Source organism: Tyto alba, unplaced genomic scaffold, assembly GCF_018691265.1.
Source record: "Tyto alba isolate M040663 unplaced genomic scaffold, T.alba_DEE_v4.0 Super-Scaffold_2, whole genome shotgun sequence".
Classification (NCBI taxonomy): domain Eukaryota; kingdom Metazoa; phylum Chordata; class Aves; order Strigiformes; family Tytonidae; genus Tyto; species Tyto alba.
Window position 1 is genome coordinate 60,187,085 of NW_024881282.1, and position 19,543 is coordinate 60,206,627.

General features: G+C 35.1%; 2 protein-coding genes across 3 annotated transcripts in view; one reads left to right on the plus strand and one right to left on the minus strand.

Moving 5' to 3' along the window:
- Positions 1 to 19,543, minus strand: part of IMMP2L (inner mitochondrial membrane peptidase subunit 2) — a 469,876-nt gene that overhangs the window by 228,342 nt on the left and 221,991 nt on the right. The gene's annotated exons all lie outside the window — the stretch shown is intronic.
- LRRN3 (leucine rich repeat neuronal 3) overlaps positions 4,887 to 19,543 on the plus strand; it is a 35,662-nt gene continuing 21,005 nt past the window's right edge. Inside the window, exon 1 of the mRNA XM_009963653.3 lies at positions 4,887 to 5,453. The gene's annotated coding sequence lies outside the window, so the exon portion shown is untranslated. The remainder of the gene's footprint in view (positions 5,454 to 19,543) is intronic.

The window sequence follows — 19,543 nt, forward strand, 5'->3', positions numbered from 1 at the left end:
GATAGTATTTGCCACACTACACAGTGTTAACAGAAAAAGGGTAAACCTGTTTCAGATAAAAATTCAGGTAATTCTCCATAGAAAGGAACATACATAAAAGCAAAGAAATGGATAAAGCCCTCTCTATAAGAACAGAAAGTTCAAGATTTGCTGCCAGGTCACAATCAGGATGAAAATTCTAGGCTTTATATTTAAATCATTACTGTCATCATTTTCTTCATCAACCTCAGATACAGATTAGCTCAAAGAGCAATGACAGTAAAAGGTATATCCCATGCACATACCTGGTCCCATGAGCAACAAGCAGATCCTTATGTAATCAACAAGGGCATCTCAGCCTTAAAGATCTACCATTGAGAAGATTCCAATAAATTTTATCTAATTATTACTGGTTACAAAAACTAACATATCACCACAAGTAAGACATAAACATACTGAGATGAAATCAGTTTTAAAACAGAATACATACACTGAGCTTGAAAACCTCTTTACAGATCCCATATTTCATCTACCTAATCCAGATGCACATAAGGATTCTCTAGCTGCTTTTCACTACTCCATCTTCATTAAGATTCCCACGCAACATAGCGAGGTTGTGGTTGCTATGTATGACTCGTTTCCAGCCTTCAGCAGATGCTGGTATGCCTGAGATTCTTGCCTATTAAAATAGCGCCAGGGATGAAAATCAGAAGAACTCAGATATCACTTTGATTCGGACCCAACAGGTATAAAACATGTTAAGATTTTTCAGACCCCAGACCATGCCTGGGGAAGGCTGACTATAGCTCTGAGACCTATAATGCAGAAAGAGACTATAGCTCTTGCCTAGGATCTCATCCTTTCTGTTTTGTAGAACACAATTGCTACACAAATAGGCAAATTTGCTGGAATATGTAAATTCCCTTTGATTGTCAAGATAAGCATCAGCTCATCATCACTGCTTTCATTCATCTCCATCACACATGATTGAATCTGTCTGTACTATGTGACTGACTCCTTTTACTACGCAGTTCCAGATTTTGCTAAGTCATATAGCACCTACTACCTACACAGCTTTTAATGAAGTAACGTGTTTTGTGTAGATGTGAACTTTTCCTCTTGTGAAATTCTTTACAGGTTCACGGCCTAGGTTTGTTTCCATCTGCTTATCTCTATCCTATCAACACTAACTCTGAGATCTGATAAAAGAAAGTTGGTAGCAGGTTAAGCAATCTGAGCATAATGCTTTCCATTATGAAGTAGAACCGTATTTAGAAACTTGAACTCATTGTTGGCAACAAGCCTTTCATCTTCAAAGAAGACAAAGAACTAGAGCTGGAAATGTTGCTTTTGCTTAGCATTGAAAAAATTATTCCATTTCAGAGGAATACACATTAATAAAAGTTACTCCTTGTCTGTATGGAAACATAGCCCTTAGGAAAATGTCAATAGTTAGTTGCCAAAATATCTTAAAATGTGCATGACAGTATCAGGTTGACAACACTGTACTGAAAATGCTGTCAGAACAGAGTTACACAAAATGGTAACACTTTTTTCTTTTATACTTGGACATAATCCGTATGGATACGCACTTAAAAAGATTATTTTAATTACCAAATTCTGATGTAAAGTGTGTAATCTTAGAATTTAAATCAAATACTTGTGGGTTTTTTACTTAAACTGCATAGTATTTATTTCAGTTTTTAACTCCATTTAAAAATTAAAATGCATTTTGCTGCATTCTAAACACAGCTGTGTTCTCAAAGCCTAAAAATGCTAGAAATGGTCAGCGTTAATTCCCTGAACCACAACAAGCCTACGGGATATTAAAGCCCAAGGATGAAAGCCTTTCTATATAATGAAAAAAGGAAAAAGTTTTGAAATCCTCCTTCAATTTTGAGAAAAATGCAGACACAGAACTAGTGTACTTTAATAGCTTCATTTTTTTATGTATCACATTAATTGTCCATTACAAACAAATAATTACTTAGTTTATTTTCATGTGCACTCAGTAATCAGATAAAATGCATGCTAAATAAATACCTGGAGTTAACCTACATTACTTTCATCATCTCTCTATCAGTCTGAGATATTTTTTTTCTATCTTGTAACCTAATAAGCTATATATATAATTCTGGTGAAATAGATTACATTGCTATTTTAAAACCACCAAGCATCATGGTGAAATCAGCAGGAAAATAACTTAATGAAGCTTAATCATCATAATTGTATTGGTTATAAAAGATATTTTTCTCCTGCAGATAGTTTGAAAAAAAAAATTATTCTTTAGCATTAGCTAAATTAAAAAATTCAATTATTTCACTTTTTTATGAAACAGAACTTTATTATGATATAATAACATTTTAACTAATATGTAAATGTATGCCTATCAAGGAGGTACTTTAATTGCATATATAGTCTATCATAAGAACTCACTTTCTTTATGCAAGTATACTTTAGCTGATTTAATTATTTAGCCCTCTAATTACACAGTCCATATCAATCAACCAGAATGAAGCACTTCTATAATCTTAATTTCACGTGTCAAATCACCGAATATGTTTTTGCATGATTCTCATGTTAACTAGAAAGCCAGATTTTGAAAGAATGACAGTGAGTACATGAGGTTAGAAGCAAAACCCAAGAAAGCTTTTATGTAGGGAAATGGTAGTCCCTACATACTCCCTTTTCCCCAGATCTTCTGCTTCTTCATTGTTTGACATAGGAGAAATACCAGTATTTATTTGGCTTTAACAGAACATTTTCCTATCTTTAATTTCACCCAAACTTTTTGAAATTTTCTTCTCTCTTATTCCACCCACTGTCCCAGCCCTGTAGCACAGGTTTACATCTTTGGGATAGGTGTGACTGACCACATGGCTGACATCAGGAAGGATTTTCATTCTTCCTGTGGGGGCTAGTGTGGCAAGAAAGCTTACTTTTCTCGCTTTGGGTTGTGCTTCCTTAGCATATCCTGAGCACTGTCCCATTAGACACAAGCCGTTATGGTGTGCAGCAGGGAAAGCTCATAGGTTCACTTTGGGAAGTTTGCAATAGTTTGTGTTTGCAGCTCATGGTGGAGAATATTAAGTAGTATCACAGGCTCCAAGAGCCACCTCGTGGGGGCAGAGAGACAAGGGTTTACCAGTGAGCCCTGTGGCTATAGAAAGGAAACATGACATCTTTCTGGCCTGAGGTGTTCCCAATCCCAAACCCAGGCAAGAAGACCTGAAAGGTAACCAAAGATGGGTTGGTCCCAACTGTTTTTCTTATACCTCTAACTCAGATTATAAAAAAAATGTAATGCCCATAATAAGAGAATGGGAGAAAATGGAAGGGTCGCTTGGCCTTCCTCCCACCCTGCAGTCTCTCACATATTTGCACTCTGTCACTTAAATGCCATTATTTCATATATGAGGTAGTCCTACTCAGTTGTATGAAAACTGAACAGCAGACACATTTAAAAAATTTAAAACATTGTTCCCTGTACTTAGTTTAAATGCTGTATTCAAAAATTTGAGGCAGAAGGAAAGAACTGCTTTACTACAGACACAACAATGTAAGTACCAGTGAGTCAAACAGGATGGGTTTTGCAAAATTTGCCCTAACTATTTATAACAAACAGATTTATTCAAGTAGTTGGTATTACTTTAATTCACTTTTCATAATACGTGATTTTATGAAGTGTAAAATAATTTTCTTGCAGAGTAAAAACAAAAGTAATGCAGTCCACAATCTCAGGCTCAAAGTGAACTGAAATTATATATAGTATTCATAAAACAGTAACCATTTTATAATAGCATTCTGGTGCTACTGCTGCTGCAAGAATTACATTCATTTACACTGTTTGATAATCTTCAGAAATTTTTCATACTATTATTAGGCAAGACTATGAGACTTTCTTCAAACAAAGCAGAAGAGTGTGAAATGAGAACCACATCTCTCTTCAATCCACTAGAGGGTGGCCTACCTCAGTCAGGGCTGTAGTACTGAATTCATGCAAGATATCCAACATTTTCTTCATTTTGACCTGTTGATAACCAACTCACTGTATTTCAATATTGTTCATCTATTACAAAGTAATTTTCTTAATATAAAACAGTACGTATGATAAAAAAACTTTTCCTAAAATCATCTATCTCTCTCATTTATTGTTTTGTATATCTGGGAGAAGGAATGATGTAATTCAGTGTATACTTCCCTCAAACTAAAAAATCATCAATTATTTTACAGTTTTTAAAACTTCACGGTTTGTTTGCCCCTTGTTCACAGATACAGAATAAATAGGAAAAAAAAAAATACTCACCAAAAAGTATGGCACAAAGGCAGAAGGGAGAAAGAAAGGAAATAGGAAAGAAGGGAAGGAAAAATCTGTGCAGCCTATTGTTTATGTAATTAGATGGCCATAAAAGAGAGAGTCATGTAGACAGAGATTGAAAGAAACTGACTTTATTTAACGAACTCCCCTCCTTAGTTTATTCTGAATTTTTATTTATCAGGAAGAAGTATTACTGGTCTTACTTTCTACTGACAAACATACACAACAAAATTTAATATTTTATAAAATTTGGAAAAGGAGGAGTATGAAAAATCCTTTACTTTCTTAATCTAAAAAAAAAAAAAAAAGCAGCAAAACGGCGGGGGGGGGGGGGGGGGGGAGCATTTTTCCTGAATGGTTTCAACATGCAGTATCCTCTGAACTACAGCAGCCTTTGCAGAACTTCAGTGATCTCTAATCTGTTGTTCTGAACACAGAAAACATCCTTATATAGCATTGACAAAAAAAAAAAAAAAAACACCTGAATTTAAACCTCCCAAGCTGCCCTGTACAAACACAAAGCATGCCCTGTAACTCCCACAAATCGGAAGAGATATCTGGAAGCGTGCGAAGGCTTGTTTCGTGTATCCGTACCCGAAGCAGCAGTGTCACGTAACAGACAGCTTCCCACGGCCAACCAGGCGGGCGCAGCCACGCGTACTACGCGGCATCTGGGCACGCTGAAGCATTGGCTCCTCTCTGGGGAGTGGAAGGGGATCAGTTATTAATGACCGCTGAGCAGGCAGCACCATGTCAGTGTGACAACCAAGCGGGTGAACGATGCACCACTAACCACCATGGAAACAAGGAGAAATAAGAAGAGCTAGCGAGCATCTCTCTCTCGCCCCACCGCGCTCTCTCTCCGCTGGATTGCGAGTCTCAGCCAGCCAGGCAGCAACAGCGCTCTGGCAAACATAAGGGATCTCAGCTGGCAGCACAGAGAGTCTCTCATGCTGTAGGATATCAATAGATACATCTTTGTATTATATACTGTTAGGCATACACACGCACACAGTCTCACGCACACACATACATACATGTATGCACATCTATTCAGACTCTGGCTTTAATACAAGTATGTGGCTACCTGAACTAAGGAATCAAAATTACCGAGATGCAAGAACTCCTCCAGCTCTGAAACTACTCTTATTATAGGGTAAGTTCCTCTATTTTCAATTTTATCCTGACTTTTATCTTAACATGTCAACTCTTTCCCCTTTCTTCTTTTCATAAAGTTATTTTATTAGCGTATTTTCACATTTTACTTTCTGAACAGAAATGCAAATGCAATTTGCTTTTTGTGCCAGAGATAATTGAAATATGCTTGCAAGAGTATCAGATTTATGCATTTGTTAGCTTGAACAAACATCAAAGGGTAAAAAATTATAAAGAGAGAATGTTTTCCCTGATGTTTCAGATGCAGAATCAAATTACACAGTTCTGTGTTTTTAAGCCAATAAAACAAGATACAGGACAGCCTCCTTTATTCTCTACAGTGCTAGGATAAAGGGAAATGCTGTTTATGTCAGGACCTAAAAACCACTGAGCAGCGAGGCTGAATGAGCATATCACAAACAGTTATTGAATTTCTGCCAGGCTACATCTTAAGGACTGTGGCAAATGACTTCACTTAAAAACATCCCCTTTCCAGTCAGAAGGGACAGTGTGAATGTCTGATTACTGATGCAGCTGGAACGGACGTGTTAGGTAAAAAGGATCGCATTAAGCAAAAGAGTTCTAATCTTCTTTGGTAATTAACAGGATCGCAGCAGGGTGCCTCTAAAGTATATTTTCATGTAAGGAGACTGTTCAAGTCCATCACCATAAAAGCTTTGCCTGTTTTACTACAGGAAAACTCAGAACTGTTTTTGCTTTCCATGTCTTTGTTTTCACATGTCTAGTTGGAGTTTTTGCCCAACACTGCTGTTCAGAAGGAGAAAAACCCAACATAGCGGGATGGAGGGGGCAGTGAATGCAGGGGGATAGAAAAAAAAACGTAATTTTCCATTTAACCAATTTAATCAACTCAAAATTCCATGCTAGCACTACTGTTGCCTAACCTGTTTGTGTTTATATATGTGTATGTCATTTCTTTCACGCAGTGTAAGAGTACATCAGTAACCCTTCAGATGCAAACACATTCAGTAAAGTCCATCAGCATAGATCTGTGATTCATGCATCAGTGAAAGCCAGAGAGATTTTACTTTACACCATGAAAAAGACATTAGCTATCTAATGAATGCTTCAAAGTGAAAAAAAATACAACCTGCATGTTTTTGTATGCTTTTTAGAACAGTATTTCTATATTAAAAACAGCTCAGTATTTAGATTACTTCTCCTACCCCTTTTTTCCCCCCCCACCCCTTCACTCCTGTACACCTTGAAGAATATCATAAAGAATCTGTTCCTTTGCAGCAAGGCAATTATTTGCTTGCAATTTTAGTTACTGTGTTCTGAGAAACAAACCTCATGAAACAACCATCAACAGATAGCCAATGGCTGTAAGTCTGCCACCTTTCCATAAATGTCAGGAAAGGGGTGGCTTAACAATATGTATGGTAAGAAGTCAATTAATTCAGGTGACCTTTGTAAATGGTGACAATAAAGAAGCTATGCCACAGCATTCGATATTCCCTCCGGAAATTGAATGAGCTTAAGAAGAGGTTTCCTTTTCAGAGTACAAAATGAAAGGTATTGAAGCATTAGCTCCTGCTATTGGCAAGCTTGCTTCCTCTGTTTCCGATGGTCTATGAAATCTGTTTAAAGCAAGCTGGCTTATTTCATTATGTGTACCACAATCTCTGGTTCAATTAATTAAATATCCTGTTTTCACCCACACTGCATGTGCATTTTAGTTGTTAAAACAAGAATTTCAAGTTAGTGGCTTGGATTTTTACTGAATGTGTTATACAATAAGGAGAGAAAACCTGATCCTGATCTCTTCATGCTATATGCAAAAGACTACTCAGATGAAACTTTTTCTATATACCATGGTACATGCTCAGCTTTTCTGAATCTTTATCCTTACTAATTTTTACTGTAAAAAGTAAGTAAACACGAGTAACTTTACACTAATGCACATTGGGGTTTACCACATATACTCTAATGCACTACTTTAAAATATTATATAGATATACCAAAGAGTTTCAGAAAAATGTGGTCATTCCAATCATACATGTACAGAGAAAATATGCTGTAGATGCATTGTCTGAGTACACAGCATAGACATTTTTAACCAGCAAAGCATTCAAAATGTATGGTGACTGTATTTTGGTTAATACTCCCTCAAAGCTCCTGCAATAATGTAGTGTCAGACAATGACTGGCTGATGTTGTTATGGCAACCCCAAAGTACTGCCTTTCAAGGTGGTAGATCTGAGCATGACATCACAGCGTGCCCTTTTGGAGTACCCAGAAGTAGGTGAGTATTTCTTTTGCACTTGAACTAGACCAGATCAGCTAGGCAACATTGCTACCTGTAATGCAGATCAAAAAAATCACGTATAATCTTTGCTAACTGATCAAGAATGAGCAGTTTATGAAAATACTCATGTCCTGCAAATCACTTGTGATCACTTGACCCTTGACACTAAAGGACAAAACAAAGTGTTTGCAAGTGAGAGCAAACCATTTAGCAGTGTTGGAGCCACCTTCTTTGACTCTTACACCTAATCTTTATTATATTATTAATGATTCTACTAACAAACCAAAGGCTTTGCTGCTTGGTGACAACCACTCTAGATGACTGGTGTTTAGCAGCCAAATTTTAGAGCATCTAAAGCAATAGAAGAAGATAAGTTGTAGAAAAATTTTTTCAGAAAGCAAAGTTACCATAAAGAAAGAATTAAACCTTTTTTGAAATATAGGTATATGTTTTTAGTGAGTTATGGTACATCAACGTTTTAGTTAATTCATATATCCTTCCTTCAGATAATACCATTAAAAGCTGAAAGAAAACAAAACTCTTTAGACACTGTCAGAAACTAGTGAACTAATAAACCCTAGTAAACTAGTAAACCCTTCCACTTTTTATTCCACAAACTCTACTTAATATCAACTAGCAAAAACTGACAATGAAAAAAACAATTTTACACGTAGCACTCAAGGAACTATTTTGTGAAGACCAAAAAATGAACAGCTTCTAAAATTTTTCTGAAGACCAAAAATCAGACAGCTTCTAATTTTTTTAGCAGAATAAGTCTTCAAGCCTTCATACTACTTTAGAAAGAATATTAATTCTCATTCTAACAATATAAGCAATTAAAATCCTTTACTTTACGGAAGGGAAAATGCCAATAGAATTTGAGAAGAAACAGTAGTGACAGATGTCATTAGGAAGGTCATTAAGCACATTAGTATTAAGAGAAAAATCAATACTTCTCATTACATCTGTAATGTAACTGTAAAAACAAATTACTGTGTCTTTTACTTATTCAGCTGACCACTCCACAAGCTGTTAAATGCCGTTATTGTGAAACAACACGGTTCATAAAGAACTTTCCTTAATGTCCTTGATGCCAAAAAGTTTATTTAAATGAACAGTACGACCTTCAGTGTTATACACAAAATCTATAAATGATGTCATCAACGTTTCCACAATAAATTCATATTCGCAGCTGACCTGAACCGATAAAGTTTTATTAACACAACCCATGGAGCTATACTCATCTGCACCAGAGAAATATCCAATATGGATGTCAGTAATATTATTCCACTTTGGGTTCTTTGCAGAGTAGGTGAGTGTACCACCTGGTGAGAAAGAGTATTTTCATGAGGGCAAAATACAAACTACTTTCACAATTTTGCTTGATCCAGTTACCCCCTTCCAACAGGATTTCCTGTTCTTTATACATGGAAGATGGTGCTGTATAATAAATCAACTATAATAAAAAGAATAACAAAGAAATATAGAGTCAACATGTGCACGTTTTTTTCTCTCAATATGTAAGGACATGTTCTAGTCATATGAGCCAAAGGAAAGATAATTTGATAAACAGGATTATATTTATCATGCTCATTTACTCCTATTTTGATTTTTTAGCTTTAATTTACAAACTGCTTGGAAGAACAAGCTACAGATATGCTCTTACCCTGAGCACTCCCAAACCTGATAACTGGTTTTCTGCAAAGTATAAACAAATTCAGAGGCATTAAAATGAAGGGAAAGTTTAATTTCATAAACACAGATTTATACAGCGTATCCTTGAAACAATTATCCTTTATTTAGAAATATTTCTTCTTCACAAAAAATTTATCTCAATAAAACTCAGTCATTTTCAGTTTGCCTATTTGCTGTAACTGCTTAGCCACAAGTAGTAACGCTCTCATTCAAAGGAAATAAGAAATAAGATCTCTGTACTCCCATTATTTCTATTCAGCTGTTATATTTCTGGAATTCATTAAAATATCTGCCCCAAATTTAATGGTAGCTTAACTCTACTGACCTCTGAATTAGAGGAGAAAAGAATTTTTGCCTCTTTTCTGCTCTGAACTCCCACAATCTCAGTCAAACTGGGAAATGTTTTTTGACAACATTGGCACCAAAGAAGTCATTTTGCAGTTCCCTTTCGTGCATAAGCATCTGTATTTAGAGGTAAACACTGCAAAGCTGAATAAAATGCTACAGTGAATATTTTTTCAAAATATCTACTGATTATTAGCATTACTCCAAAAGTCTTCTACTAGAGGGTTCCTGTCATGCAAATAACAACCCCTTTCTGCCAGGAAATACTTGAAAGTCTCTAAAACATTTGGTATAAGAAAGGTAAAAGTCTTATTTTTAGCTGTACAAAAATTCCCTGGACATCCAGATACTAGTGTATAAAAAAAAAAAAAAAAAAAAAAAAGAAAAATAAATAGTTTTTTTTTTTTTACACAATTGTCTGTCTAGGGATCAGAGAATTTCAGAAATTACCTGTCAAATAAATTACAGAATAATAAACCCGAATAAACATCAGGCAATAGAACGCACAATGAAGAGTAAAGTTGTGCACTGAGACATTTTCAAAATCATCATAGAATAGCCATCACCCTGGATGAGAGAAGATGATTCTCCGAATAGGCTTTACAAAGGCAATGGGATGGTCAGACATTACTAGGACTCTTCTAGTGTGGTTTTGAGAGGTTAGAGGAAGCCACGACTGACAATCAGGTTGATTAACTTTGACATCATGGTGACAAAACAAAAAGTCATCCTTATTTGAGGCAGCACGGGAAATATATCCCTGACTTGGGAGGCACTTAAATAAATGCAAATGCTTAACTTGTTCCCTGAATAAGGATAAACACAAATGTCTCCTACTTCTGCTTTACGACAGTGGCACATCTCTGCTGAAAATGGAGATATAGATGTGTCGCTATTTATATCACATTTATGTGATTTATTCTGTACCTAAAGTCCTAATAAAATTATTCATCTTGACAGGAATATTTTTTATGCAGAAACAGAGACTTTTCTCAGAGATTTTAGCAAGAGTCACAGTAGCTGTAAATCGAAGGACTAGACATTCGCTTCTTCACCCCAAGCTCATTCTGGTTGCCAAGTTCTTTCAAGTCCCTGAACTTCCTCTCCCCTCTGGAAAGCAGCTTTCTCTAGAGGTCATGTCAAGCATCAGCAATTTTTGCAGATGACACTTAAGAGTGAGCTAACTCAGAATGGTTCCACCAAAGTGCAGAATTACCTGCTGAGTTCCCCACACCCAGCTGGCTTCACGGTGCAAGACACAGAAGGAGCAGTCAGGAGAGTCTGCTCCAACCAAGGCTCATGTAGGGGCTGAGCCTTCCAGAAAAACCTCTTCCCTATGCAACAATAGCTCCAAACCCTCTGCACAATATGAAACTGCTCTTGTTTGTGTGTCCCATACGGAAATCAGGCAGTGCTTTAAAAATTCTTCTTCGTTCTCCACTGCAAATGTATGTTTCAGAAACAACACAATGAATTTATAAAGTACAATATTTTCTCTTACTAAATTATAAAAAAATAAAAACAGCCTTTACATATGAAAAATAAAATTACAGTCAAGTGGTATTTCATAACCACTGTAGCTTGAGGCATATTATCTGCACAACTCTCATTTAATGCCAGTTTGTAACATAACAGTTACTTAGGTTATCCTGTGAGCATAACACTACAAGTTTATCCTAGATATATCCAGTGTATTACACCTTTTAGAATATGTATTTCTTTTTACACAAGATGAACCATGTTAAATTTAGAAAAAGACAGCTGCGACTGCACAGGAGCTATTTCATGACACTCCCAGAACACAGTAATTTCACCACTTCATTTTAATTTGTTTGGCCAGTTACTTGCTGGTAAGCCCAAATACAAGGCTAAAACTCTGCAGTACTTGAGAGAAATGTAATGATTGATGACCATTATACCAGTTTATAGAGGTATCCTTATGAGGTCAGAGAAGACAAAATGAGGTAATTGCAAATATAATGATCTGTAAAGCTAGAAATATTTGTCTGAATAGCAATTTCACCCAGCACGTATAATTCAGGCAACTTATTCTTCTGAATGTTGCTTTGATATAGACTATCCAGTCATCAGTATTGTGTCAGACAGACATTTTCAGTCATTTAATTTTTATCGTGCAATAAGAGACAAAAGGGATATTCAGCATATTACTCTAGGGTTAGACTAAACTCCAACCTCCAAAAACACATAAGGAATAGTGCCACGCCTGCCAAGAGCAGCGGCTGAGCTGATGAACTCTATAGCCAATCTGTGGAACTGCACAGCAATAGTCCTACATTTTTCACTTCCACAGACCCAAAAATAATTTGCATGTCCGGACATACAACATAACAAACCCTATACTCTGATTGGAAGCAATCCACTTAGATATTATGGCATAGAGTAATTTTAATACAAATAACTTACCTATGTATTTCAGTGGTGCTATCTGTAAAATAATGTATTTTCATACCTAAACTTGCTATCAAGAACCCATGGTTCAGAACAAGTCCTAGTATGCTTGGACTATATCCTCACCACTGCTCTATATCAGCAGCAGTCAGGAAAGTCAATGCCTTTGTGCTCACACGGGTACAGATGCTTCCATGCCTTTAAAGCACAGCAAAAAACAAATACCAGTTTTCATTCTGTCACAGGTACACTTTAATTTTATAACACATATTCTGTTACTGATAACCACAATAAAAAATTTTTAAAAATAAAAGGTGCAAAAGATATATTAAAAAAAATCAAAGAAAATCTGATTAACTACAACTCACACCATATCTATCATTTTGCCTCATTAGTCACAGATACTAAAGCATAAATTGTCCTCTCTTGTACCTCTAAATCTGGTGATAGTGTATATTGCTGGTGATTTCCGAGGTGTTCAAATACCTCAGTAAAACCAGGCTGAATAAAAACCATTGCAGGAGCATCAACTGAAATTGTTCTCTTTTATTCCTTCTTGACTTTTTGCTAATTGTGTTTGTTTCCACTTTTCCATTAACATTGTCTTAACAGAGTTCTGTGTAAAAGTAATTATAAGAGAACTATCAGCTAAAAACAAACAAATGAAACTATTACCATTAAAATTTCCATACTAGATAGAACAATCCAGAAACCTGTCACAGATGGTCCTTAGAATTGCCATCTTTGAGTGTAATTTTACTTCTATTTGTGGTAAATGTCCAAATTCCCATTGCTGTCAACAGATGCAGAAGGGATTCGTAAATGGTTTTTCTCTTTGCTTTTTGGTGTTTTCATCATTCTTCTATCTAGAAATACAAAATTCATCATGCTGCTTCATTTACACTCATGCTGAAAAGTAAAAATTAAAAATAACTTCTTGAGAACTTTTCTTGTTTAGAATAATCCTGATTATTATACACGTTATGGTACAGCCTCTTTATCTAAAACATCTAGATGGAGATACAAAACTTCCTGAAAATCAAGACTTCTGATAAAAAGAAAACTACCTAGACAGCTACAGAAAACTTGAGATCACAGTCCATATTGCCTAGAAAAGTTTGTTAGGTAGTTTTACAAGTACTATACTCCAAGAGACACTGGAAACAAACCTAGTTTTCAACTTCTGGCCAAATGGTGTTTAATTAAGCAGAAGTATACCAAAGATTGGGCAACTACTGTACATTCTGGTTTGCCTGTGTGAGGAAACAGTAATATTAAAAAAAAAAAAATGCATATCATTGGTTATGATGAGGAGAAGAAAACCTCTTCAATATTTAATATGCACCTTACCTTGAAATATAACTCATAGACATTAGAATTATGTTTCAAAACGGAAACATATGGTCCTCACTGTAACTTTTTCCTCCTATTTATATTTCACTTGTCTGTAGAAAGTATGTTTCTATGAAGGACATCAATGTTTACATTGCCATTTTATCACCTGTGAGTAAATGGAATAAGATTATGCGCATTTTAAGATTTTCCATAATTAATTTACTTAGTAGAAAAACCTCCACCAACACCATCAACAAAACAAAACAGAATTTTTTTTTTTGCATTTCTATGGTTACTTGACAAATGAATGAAGAAAGTAAAACGTTTTGTCCAAACTGCATGGACATCTAACATGTTTTCCTGTTCCTGTCATTAGTAGCAGTAAGAGGTTAACTTAATTCTCCCAAATGTTCAGAGGAGAAACTTCTCATAAAACTTTGGCTTTTTACTCTTTAGTCATAATGGTTAATTTGCACCTTAGAATTTATTGCAAAACTGTTCATGATTTGTGTCTTATTTTCTTCAGTTCTAATCTAGATCCATGTACCTTTCTCTTGTCCGTTAATGAGTTATATATCTTGGAAAAGAAAAGAATATACTGTGATCCTCTAACACTCAGATCCTCAAATGTTTGCTGCATAAGTCCTTCCTCTCCAGCCTACCAAAAAGATGTCTAACACCGGAGCTTGAGTATCCTCAAAGAATGCTCCATTCACCTATAGCTACCATGTCTCAATAGTTCTGTTATGTTCATGATCATTACTGTCACACTGGGGAATAAAAAGAAAAGAGGAAAAAAAAAAACACAACAACAAAACAAAACCAAACACACACACACAAAAAAAAGGACACACACAAAAACAAACAAACAAACAAAAAAGCTACAAAACCAAACACCCAGAATTATTTAATTTACATATTTTGACCTGTGCTCTCAAGCTACTAGCCCAGATGTCACTGATGTTGTGGAGAGAATATAGTATTTTCAGCAACAAAAATTCTTTCCATTTACCTCAGGTGAATGCGGATTAAGTCTCTGTAGTCTTTATTTTGTTTTAAATTTGTTTTATATGTTGGTTTTTCAAACTATGTCTTGTGTTAGTATGTCATTATATCAGCCCTAGCAACATCACAAAGAAATAGAAAACGTTATCAAAAAATGAAGACAAAATGATAAAAGGTTTATATAAACACACACCATACATGCCTGACACAAATATGGCAGGGAAATGACAATGGTTGTGTTGAGTTTATAGCTATCTACAACTACTCAATGGTAAGCATATAAAAGTTGTGGTATAAATCTGTTATACTGCTATCTAATCTCTCATGTAGGGGTTAGCCAAATTTTCAAAAAGCTTAAGTAAATTTTGTGGGAGTCATCTACTCCAACATTAATTGAAATGTGGATAATTTAATAGAAGTGATAAAGAGTAATCAGTACTCGAGGCTGAGAAAAATGTTCAATTCCACAAAAAAAATAATTTGTATTGGCATTGCTTAAAAATAAATTTCCCTTGGCATGTCGAAGTACCATATTGAATCCACATGGAGCAAAATCAACCATGATCTATGTGAAGTGGGATGGTCAAAGGACAAGATTAATAAATCCTACATAGCAACTAGTAAGAAACTCCATAGTTTGATTTTACCTTCCATGATCTGGTCTGACAACAGCTGACTTTGCTTTGAGCAGGAGGTTGGATTAAAGACTTCCTGAGGTCCCTTCCAACTTGACTATCCCATGATGCTATCTATGATCGTCTCAGTAGAGGAGCTCAATCCCTTGTCATCAGTGTCTTAGATGACAGTCTACAGAACCACTGTCCTCATCAGAGACTGCTTAGATGTCTTAGTATGACTGCATTGGATGAGAGCAATTAAGATGTTACTAGAGGTGAAAGGCATTGTGCAATCTGTCTTGCTACATATTTTGAGTTTAGTCTCTGAGCCAGTGGTATGGAGTTGAAAATTTTGAGAAGGCAGACAGTCTGGTAGACTGCTAGCAGCTATAAAGGAAATAAAACTCCATTTAGTCACGAGGCAATATTTGCTTTGCTGTTACCTACCAAGAGAAGGGTAATTTGACCACATCCCAGCAGGATACTATACTGTTTAAATGTCCTCTTATCTTGTTTAAAATTTTTAAAATAACACACTATATTAATTTAGATAACAGAATACAACTATTTTCTAGCAGGAGAGGAGAACAATTCCCTGAAACATTACCATCTTCATTTGTAACCTGTGTATTTCTGTTCAGCTGGGTGTTCAGTGTATTCCACAGATCTGGGGCTGAATATACTACAGGTTTGTATACAGTCTTGAAAATAGAGCATTAGTCATCATTAATTAGAATTAGCATAAAACCCACTTCATATTAAGCTCTAAACTTTGGCTTTCACTTCCTAGTGTGGTATTTTACTTCATGTAGTGAATATACTTAAAACTGTTTCAGTCTTCACATGATATAAACCCACAATGAGTTTCATGAGGAATAATTCCACTGAGAAATCTTGACAGTTTGGAGCTATTATTTGTGCTGATTTTCTCATAGTTATCTCCAATATCAAGATTCATCCAGCAATTACTTCTACCAGAGTAATTTAAGAAACATGAACTGGTCAATTAGAGTCGCTTAAAATTTAGAGTAGCCTTTATACAGGTGATTAAATGAACACCATTTTTAGTCCTAATCTTTGAAAAAAAGACAGCAATGTGCCAAGGATGACAAACTAGAACCATGCTATAATAGTATATGTAACTTCACTGAAACCGTGGAGTGTAAACCAGGGCAGAAATAAGCTGCAGCACTAAATCCAGCGTTTGCTCAAATGTTATCAGTGAACAACATAAGACAGCCCTTTCAGTTGTAGTTCTGAACATGCATAAAATCATTGTCATGAGATTTACTTAGTACTAAGTTTAGAGGGAGTGCTAGGAAGCTCTTAAAGTATTTTTCTCATATTAGAAACCATCTTGTGCAGACAGTTTGCATTTCTGTTGTTTAGCATGAGTAAAAGCTATAATTTTTAAATATTTTTAAAGAAAAATGTTTCTGAAAAAATAAATTACATTGCTGATATTAATCACTGGTATTATATCAACTCTCTAAATCAATATTCCAACATAAGCATACTCTAAACTCGAAATTATGAAGTACAAAAAAGCTTTAGAGGTACCAACCATTTCACCAAAATAATAGCAACATAGTATTATAGACTATTTCTTAGCTATGATCTTCATTTGCCTGACAAAGTCTGCTTGTTGACATTCACTGGGGTTAAATATTTGAATGTAATTCAAATAAAAATGTTAATGATATCTTACAAAGTTATTTCCTCTTATAACAAGGATGCATTTCTCATTATGCAACAACTTGCAGAATTCATTACCAAACATTTTCCAAAATAAGCACAAAAAAGTTTGCCTTAAGAACTCCTGTTCAGTCCATAAATTGGACTCTTGTGTGAACAATAAAATCTCATATTTCTAAATGCCTGCTGGCTTTTCACTCAGACACTCATATTCAAGATAGATGCTTAATGGAATTTGACCAAGTACAGGAAGTGATATTTAAGTGCAAAGGACAACATTAAAATTCTATTTCATTTCTGCTTTACATGACCTGATAATCACACCCTGCAAACATGATCAGCACTTACAGCAACCACAGCTATATCTTATCGACAGTAAATATAGATAGTTTGACAGGGCAAAAACCAGTTTAAGCTTAGTAGCTGAATGCTTAAATGACTTCCTGAACCATACAAAACACACGCATATGGCAGATTCAAAGTAAAAACCAAAGCAGATCTAATTCATTGTTATAAATGTATGTAAATACTATAGAGAAAAAAAAAAAAAAAAAAAACAAAGAACAAATTGAGAATATGAGACTCTATATGATACAGCTTTCCACACTGCTAATTTACATGTGTTTTATTCTTGGACTTTTTCTGCAAATGCAAAAAATGGTTGCCCTAGCAACTGCCACATGTTACTCAGTTTATTTCTGAGATACAGAGCAGCCTATAAAAGAATAATACTGTGCACTTTTATCAGAATCTCTCAGCACCACAGAGAATTTGGAGCTAAGTGTCACAAAATGTATACATGTTTTCTCAAAGTTTTAAGAAGGCATGTTAAAGAATGAGCAGTTTTATATATTTTGCATTTATCTTTTTGCAATCTCATTTTCTTTCTTGGTTTATGTATAAATTAAAAGCAAAGATTAAGATATGTACGGAGAAAAAAGTATTACTCTGTCCAACCTGACAGTTGTTTTCAGCATTCTCTTTTTATTACAATTCTAGTAGACTTCTATACCAAACAAGTAAAACTTTCAAAATTTCTTTAATGATGTAGGAGTTATCTTCCAGACTATAACCAAGGTAGATCTCCAAATCCCATCATCTGTCAAAGATTAAGGTTTAGCTCATATTAAGAATTTCACAGTTAACCATTAATTACCTGCCCTCCCTCCCCAAAATGAGGTGAACTCTTCGTTATGTGCCTAGGTCCCATATAATTTATGAGGAAATGTCTTGCAATAGTAGTACAAAACAACCAGTGTGCTACAAAGTGAGCCAACTGAAGTTAGCCCTCAATGAACGCACCTTAATGAAAAGTATGCCATCCTTTTGCTTTTGAAGTCTGGAAAGAGGCCTCTCTGCCCACCCGAGATCCTAGAGACAGACCTTTTTCTGAGCAGTCAGAACAGAAATCAAGACAGGATTCATAATTCATAGTTTATAGGTCAAGCTAGGAAACTTTTTTTCCCACCTCCCAGTGTATTTTTTTTCCCAGTTTCTACATGAAAATTATTTTGGATAGTATAAAGGAAAAGACTTGGTTAAATCCAGACTCCTCATTCCAAATACATGATTGTGCCCATTCAGATAATAAAAATATTTCTCAATTTGCACTTGAAACAGAATAATCAAAAATTTAAAAGTCTTTGGATTTAAATAAGCATTTGTATGTTCTTCCCACTAGCTATTTTCACAAGCTCTAACCAGTAAATACTGCTCTGACTATTTTACTTGTCTCTGATGATTTCTTCTTTCTCATCACGTAACTTAGGAGAGAATACAAAAGCTGAGGAACAGCTCAACAGAAGAAAACAAGCTCAGATACATTTTTTTCTGCAGTTAGCAGGGATTGGGATATTGTAAAAATTAGGAAGAATGGCATTTGGCTAAAACTGCAAATTTAGTATTAGACAAGAAAAACAGCACTTGTAGAAGTCCTGAACAGGTCAGAAGTTTCCAACAGGTCTAGTAGAATAGGAATCTCTTGGATTGGGAGGGTAAACTAATAGAGGCTAATTCTTTATTAGGCTTTGGGAAGAATTCCAGCTAAAAGGGCCTTAGACATTCATGATTACTTATGAGATGTCTGTGAATTGGACTGAGTAAAGCTAAAAGCACATGCTTCCCTTCTGAAGCACTTATACTTCAAAAAATTATTAAAGATATATAAAAATAAACACAATAAATTCAGGTGTAATGCTATGCTAGTCCACAACACACACACACAAATAAAAGTTGGTGATTGGATTCTTACAACTTAAAATAATTTACCTTTAGTAATACATAAAATAAATTATTCTTTTGATGCTTATTTTAATCAAACTACAGAAACAGAATAGCAGGGAGCACATAAACAGACTTTTTTTGCATTCCCTTGGGGCACAATATAGAGTAATCAATTGTAAATTAATTGGGGAAAATTTGTTTTGCATAGCATATAGAGGCAAAACATTCATTCAGAATCATTTGCTTAATGACATTTCTAATATGTTATGCATGTATTCAGCCTAGTTCTTTATAGTGAGATGCAAAACAATTACCAAGGATGTAAATATCAATAAACCATAATCTACATCTTCATTAAACAAGTAAAACTAGAGTCAAAATACTAGGTAATCTTTAATTTCTACCAAGGAATATTCAGAGTAGGTATGTGAGTGTACCAAATCCTTTATCATTTAATGAGAATTTTTAATAATTTTATTACATTTAGGCACACTTGGTA